A 7,491-nucleotide genomic window follows, 5' to 3' on the forward strand; every position below is an offset into this window, starting at 1 on the left:
ATATAAAGGTTTTTTTTATGTAGTTGTTCTATTAGTTTACTTTGTATTGCTGTAAAAAAAAAAAGCCTGGGTGGATTAACATAGTAAAGAAAAGTTTATTTAGCTCACAGTTCTGGAGAGTCTAGAGTGGTGTGTCAGGATCAACTTGATTCACTGTGGTGAAGATTTCATGAAAAATATCAGGAGTTCATAAAAGAAAGAACACTTCACACAGCAGCCAAAGAGCAATTCTGGGTCATTTTCACTCTGAAAACAATTGGCTCTCATGAGAGCTCAGTGGTCTAAGAGTTCAAGAATAGATGGATCATAAGAGTTCAAGAATTGGTCACTGAGAGCTCAGGTGTTATGTGAGACTTAGCCCAGTCTCTTCCAACGGTAGGTATCTTAGAGGTCTTAGGCCCTCCCTCTAAACTTCATCACTTGAAGGTTCCCTTCTACCTCTCCTCTGCCTCAGTAATGACACAGTCTTCAACACACCAAGCCATAGCAAGTGTTGTATATCAGCTGTATATCAGCAACATTAAAAAGAGTGTATTGGGCTTTTGCATCACCCCCCCCCCCCCGCATAGCCTAGGCTTGGTGTGTAAGTAGGACATGATTCAGGCCTCCCACCCTGTTCTGTACTACTACTTCCTTGGCTTTCCCATCAAGATGCCTAAGGAAGTGCACCATGGAGAGGAAGAGGTGGAGACCTTTGCCTTTCAGGTAGAAATTGCCCAGCTCATGTCCCCCATTATCAATACTCTCTATTCAAACAAGGAGATTTTCTTCCAGGAATTGATCTCTAATGCTTCTGATGCCCTGGACAAAATTCAGTATGAGAGCCTGACAGACCCTTCCAAGTTGGACAGTGGCAAAGAGCTGAAAATTGACATCATCCCCAACCCTCAGGAGCATACGCTGACTTTGGTGGACACCAGCATTGGCATGACCAAGGCTGACCTCATTAATAACTTGGGAACCATTGCTAAGTCTGGCACAAAGGCATTCATGGAGGCTCTCCAGGCTGGTGCAGACACTTCCATGATTGGGCAGTTTGGTGTCAGATTCTACTTGGCCTATCTAGTGGCAGAGAAAGTGGTTATAATCACAAAGCACAACGATGATGAGCAGTATGCCTGGGAGTCTTCTGTTGGTAGATCCTTCACCGCCCGTGCAGGCCATGGTGAGCCCATTGGCTGGGGTACCAAAGTGATCCTTCACCTCAAAGAAGACCAGGCAGAGTACTTAGAGGTGAGGGGGGGTCAAGGAAGTTGTGAAGAAACACTCGCAGTTCATAGGCTATCCCATCACCCTCTACTTGCAGAAGGAATGGGAGAAGGAGATCAGTGATAATGAGGCAGAGGAAGAGAAAGGTGAGAAAGAGGAGGAAGATGAGGATGAGGAGAAACCCAAGATTGAAGATGTGGGATCTGATGAGGAGGATGACAGCACAAAGATAAAAAAAGAAAACAAAGAAGATCAAGGAGAAGTACATTGACCAGGAAGAGCTGAATAAGACGAAGCCTATCTGGACCAGAAATCCAGAGGAGATCACTCAAGAGGAATATGCTGAATTCTCTAAGAGCCTCACCAATAATTGAGAAGACCACTTGGCAGTCAAGGACTTCTCTGTATGTAGAAGGTCAGTTGGAATTCAGAGCATTGCTCTTCGTTCCCCAGTGAGCTCCCTTTGGCCTTTTTGAAACAAGAAGAACAACATCAAATTATATGTCCATCGTGCCTTCATCATGGACAGCTTTGATGAGATGATACCTGAGTACCTCAACTTTATCTGTGGTGTGGTTGTCTCCGGGGACCTGCCCCTGAACATCTCCCAAGAAATGCTGCAGCAGAGCGAGATCCTGAAAGTCATCTGCAAGAACATTGTGAAGAAGTGCCTTGAGCTCTTCTCTGAGTTGGCTGAAGACGAAGAGAACTACAAGAAGGTTTGTGAAGCATTCTCCAAGAATTTGAAGTTTGGAATCCATGCGGATTCCACTAACCATCGCTGCTTCTCTGAGCTCCTTTGCTATCACACCTCTCAGTCTAGAGATGAGATGACTTCCCTGTTAGAATATGTGTCTCGCATGAAGGAGACACAGAAGTCCATCTACTATATCACTGGTGAGAGCAAAGAGCAAGTGGCCAACTCTGCCTTTGTGGAGTGTGAGCAGAAACAGGGCTTTGATGTGGTGTATATGACTGAACCTATTGATGAGTACTATGTGCAGCAGCTCAAGGAGTTTGATGGGAAGAGCCTGGTCTCAGTGAATAAGGAGGGCCTGGACTGAACAATATTGAAGGAGAGAGTCTATCTAAGGAAATACAGGAGGCCAGTCTGGAAAGATGATGTGATCTGTTCACCTACCCATTCAAACATGATGACTAAAGGAGGAAAAGGAGTAGAGGCAATTATTGCATTAACAGTTGTGTAGGAAGGGAAGTTTCACTTTTCAAAAGTAATTGTTTTTGTCAGTTCTTCCAAAGTGTGTGTGCGCACACACACACACACACACACACACACACACACACACAGACACACAGAGACACACAAAATAGAACTTCTGAGGATGTGTTATGTCCTAGGGAAAGAACATGATCTCAAGTTTCAGTGAGAATGAGTGGGAAACCCCAGTGCCAGTCACATGCCTCCAGTATGAGTCCTTGGAGTTATATGAAACATTTTGGAGAACTGCAGACAATTGCAATAGGCTGTCATTTTGTCCTTTTGGGCTTGTCCTTTGCGTTACAGAAGCTTTTCAGTTTCATGAGGTCCCATTTATTACTTGTTGATCTTAGCACCTGAACTGTTGGTGTTCTATTCAGAAAGTTATCTCTTCTGCCAATGCATTCAAGGCTATCCTCCACTTTCTCTTATACCATATTTAGTGTATCTGATTTTATGGTGAGATTTTTGACCCACCTGGACTTGAGTTTTGTGTAGGGTGAGAGCTACAAATATATTTTCATTCTTCTACATGCAGACATCCAGTTAGACCAGTAACATTTGGTTAGGGTGGGTATCTCTGGGATGAGCTAGAAACTAGAAACCTAGGACAACAGAAACTCCCAGGAATCTATGAGGGTGACTCTAGCTAAGACTCTTAGGAATAGGAGATATGGCATCTGAAATGGCCACCTCCTGTAATCAGGCAAGACTTCTAATGGAGGAATGGGAACACCAATCCAACCACAAAAACTTCAACCAATAATTCATCCTGCCTACAACATGGACAAGGATAAACATGGAGCAGAAGTTGAGGGAATAGCCAACCAATGACTGGCCCAACTTGTGACTCAAGCTATGAGAGAGTGCTCACCCCTGACACTATCAGTGATACTCTGCTATGCTTTCAGACCAGAGGCTAGTGCAACTGCCATTTAAGAGGCTCTACCCAACAACTGATAGAAACAGATGCAGAGACCCATAGGCAAACAATAGGTGGAGCTCAGGGAATCTTATGGGGCAGGGAGGTAGGAAGAGCCAGGGAGGTCAAGTACACCACAAGAAAACCTACAGACTCAACAAACCTTGGCCCATTAGGGGCTCACAGTGACTGAACCACCATCCAGGAAGCATTCATGAAACAGACCTAAGTCTTTCTACACCTATGTAACAGATGTCCAACTTGGTCTTCATGTGGGACCCCTTACAGCAGGAGCAGGGAATGTCTCTGACTCTGACTTCTTTCCCCTTACTGCAACTTGAAATGCCAAAGCTGGTTGATACCCATGGGAGGTCTCTCCTTCTCTGAGGAGAAAGGGAGGTGAGAGGGAAGGACTGAGAGAAGAGGAAGGAAGAGCTAAGATTAGGATGTAAAGTAAATGAATAAATCAATTAATCATGAAAAAAGATAGCTCTAACACAAATGTGATCAAACCCATGTTCAGAGCTCTCCACTCAGTACCGATCCCTGGGCTCCATTTCAGAGAAAGTGTCCTATCTCTCCCTCTTCTATGATCCAATGTCTTCTGTCACGGACTCAAGTTCACAGTTAATCTCGTTTGCCACCTTGACTGGACTGTCTGATTCCTAGAGGATTCATAAAATAAGCCTGTGATTGTGTCGGTGAGAGTGTTTCCAAAGACAACAAATGGGGGGAGAAGGTGCTCACCCTACCTCTGATAGTGGCATCAAATAGATAGGGGCCCCTAGTAGAATAAAAAGTGTGGAAGAAAACTCACTCACTAACACAGGCGCGTTGCTCTCTGCTTTCTGGCTGCTGGGATTGGGTTAGCTTTAATACTTCTCACCCTCACACCATAGTGGTCAGATATTGTGATATTGTGGGTTAGAGGAAATTATTCCTCCCTTAACTCTTTTCTCCAGAGTTCTTGTGGGGACAAAAATCTAACACAACACCCCCCCAACTTCCTGCCTCTTGTTTCTTGTCCATTTTGCCTCACAGGGAGAAAACATAAAAGTAGCCCTCTCTGGGCTAGCATCAGGAAGGAACAGAGGTGGGACATATGTGGAGCCCCTGTCAGGTCTGTCTGTCTGTCTGTCTTCCCTATGGTTGCACCAATTTATAGTCAGTTCTCAGTTTCTCCATTTACTATGTTTTTTTTTTTTAAAGAAAAGGACAGAACCATGGGCTAGGGGTATTTTCTCCAGTTGAAAAACCGAGAAGAAAATTCTTTCCTGCTATGCTTGTGACTGTGAAATGCCCCAGCTATCCTTGAAGCATCCTAACATACTATATTTGTGAGGAAAGAGAGAAAGAAAGAGAGAGAGAGAGAGAGAGAGAGAGAGAGAGAGAGAGAGAGAGAGAGAGAGAGAGAGAGAACTGCTCTTAGGTATTATGGAGGGAAAGATTATTGTAAATAAAAAGGAGAGCATAGCCAGAGGCAGAGACATCTGGGAGAGTCCAGAGTGAACAGGACCCTGAGGTGGGCCTTGTAAGGAGGGAAGGGAGGTATAAGTGCTAAAGTTATGTTTTAAATTACTGTGCTTAAGAGATCTATAACACAGAAATGCCAAATGCCGCTAACCTGCAAGCACCACTTGCCCAAGGACAGATGACCTTCTGGAACCCTGGGGGCTGTTCATGGAAGGAAAGCCATGTGGTTTCACTTCTTATTTTAAAACTTTGACTCTTTGTGAACTTCACACCATGCATCCCAAGTCCACTCATCTCCCCATCCCTTCTTATCCACCCTCTGCTCTGGCAACTGCTCCCACAAAAGAAAATTAAAAAATAAAAACAAAACACAAATTAAAACAAGAAAAAATACAAAAAATCAGAAGACCAAGATGCCAAAAGGGTAAAATGGAAATAGATAGATAGATAGATAGATAGATAGATAGATAGATAGATAGATAGATAGATAAATACAAACTGGTAAAGCCAAAATGATTGGATTATATAGGGAATAAACAGAAGGAGGAAGGGCAACCCATCCTGGCCAGAGACTTCAGGATAGAGGGCAGAGCATGACAGCCAGGAGGACGCTGTATCTGGTAGACTGAGGGAAACTAGAAGAACCAGGTGCTCAGGATCAGCTCTGATATGTTAAGAGGCATCTCAACTGTTTGTCCCAAGTTTGAGGCCTATTTGAAGGCTTCTGGCCACCTGGAGTACAAAGAACAAGCAAAAGAGATGAAATGAAGAAAGTTCAAAGTGATCCTTCAGTTCCTTCTTAAAGACAAGGACATGTTTGTAGAAACTAGATCATGACCCCAGCACAGGTTATAACTTCGGTCACAGAGACAGAAGCTGGGAGATTGGCACCTGAGCATGTCTGATCTGTAGTTCCCCATGTTCAGGACGTTCTCTGCTTCTGTTAACGTCTCATTCTATAGTGTGACTACCTCTCCAGGGGCAAAGGATGTAAAATAGTCAATGAATCCTGAACTGAGTTTTCAAAGCATTTCTGTGACACAAATGAAATATTTCTCAACAACTTGCAGGGAAGATCATTCCTTCCTTCTGGAAAAACACTCCAGTGGGCTTTTTAATCATACATACACATCTTTACAAGTGGAGATAACTGAGGTTTCAGCTCTGGATTACTAGAGGTGCTTGAAGGTAAAGTTTCTAATAGTGATGTTAAGAGAAGAAGCGTACTTGTGCAGGCAAGGTTATAGTTGAAGAAAACATGATCAACCAAGAAAAGAGAGAGCAAGAATCAGACAGAAAGGATCTTGCCTCTTGCATTGAATTCTGTGAGAGAATTGGCAAAATTCAGAAGGTGTCAAGATCAATTAGACTATGCCCTTAAACAAGCAGACCTGTGAGTTTCTGGTGAAGTGGAAGGAATGTTTCTTACCAGCCTGCTTTATATCCTGCCATCTTAACTTCTTACTAAGTCTCCTGGGCTTTCAGTTAAATATTTAGTATATGATTGTATTGTCTTCATGTACAAACAATGCCCCATAGTTCTTGTCAAAACCCATGCCTCTTGTATTTATACCCTTTTACCTTAAGCTGAACATATCATTGGCCATGAATCTTACTCATATGGTAATTTTAATGCTTTGAATATTCTTTAGCTATGAGTCATTCTGTATACATGTGTAGTGTAACCACCCCACTGTGTGTGTGTGTGTGTGTGTGTGTGTGTGTGTGTAGGGTAATGACCATACTGTTTGTATGTGTGGAGTGACTACTTCACTGTGTAGATCTGTATTTTTCATAACTGATAAAATATCTCAATTTTATTTTTACCATTCAGAGTTTATATCAAAAGACTTGCTTTTCTGCTTAAGTATAGTTCTGCTTTTAACATCAGCCTTTACCTTCAAGCACCTTTGGTAACCTGGAGTTGAAACGTCAGTTATCTCCACCTGTGAAGATGTGTGATTAAAAATCCCACTGGAGTGTTTTTCCAGAAGGAAGGAATGATCTGCCCTGCAAATTGTTGAGAAATATTGCATTCGTGTCACAGAAGTGTTTTGAAAACTCAGTTCAGGATTCTTTAACTCTGTCACATCCTCTCACCTGAGAAGATGTAGTTAGTCTCACACTAGAATAAGATGTGAACAGAGTGAAGAGAAATGAAGTTCTTGCTGATCCTCCCTTTTACTCCCCAAACTTCCACGAACACAGATCTTTCCCATTCTTTTTTTAACTTATTTTATTAGATATTTTCATCATTTACATTTCAAATGCTATCCCGAATGTCCCTATACCCTCCCCCCACCACCACCCTGCTCCCCTACCCACCCACTTCTACTTCTTGGCCATGGTGTTCCCCTGAATTGGACATATAAAGTTTGCAAGACCAAGGGGCATCTTTCCCCAACGATGGCTGACTAGGCCATCTTCTGCTATATATGCAGCTAGAGACACGAGCTCTGGAGTTAGTGATTATTTCATATTGTTGTTTCACCTATAGGGCTGCAGACCCCTTCAGTTCCTTGGGTAACTTCGCTAGCTCTTCCATTGGGGTCTCTGTGTTCTATCCTATAGATGACTGTGGGCATCCACTTCTTCTTCTTCTTCTTCTTTTTTTTTTTTTTTTTAGGTTTTTTGAGACAAGGTTTCTCTGGGTAGCCCTGGCTGTCCT

General features: G+C 43.0%; 1 pseudogene; it reads left to right on the forward strand.

The window, feature by feature from the left end:
• The first annotated feature begins 651 nt into the window (after positions 1-651).
• On the forward strand, positions 652-2,273 carry LOC110324736 (annotated as a pseudogene).
• The last annotated feature ends 5,218 nt before the right edge of the window (positions 2,274-7,491 follow it).

Source organism: Mus pahari, chromosome 7, assembly GCF_900095145.1.
Source record: "Mus pahari chromosome 7, PAHARI_EIJ_v1.1, whole genome shotgun sequence".
NCBI lineage: Eukaryota > Metazoa > Chordata > Mammalia > Rodentia > Muridae > Mus > Mus pahari.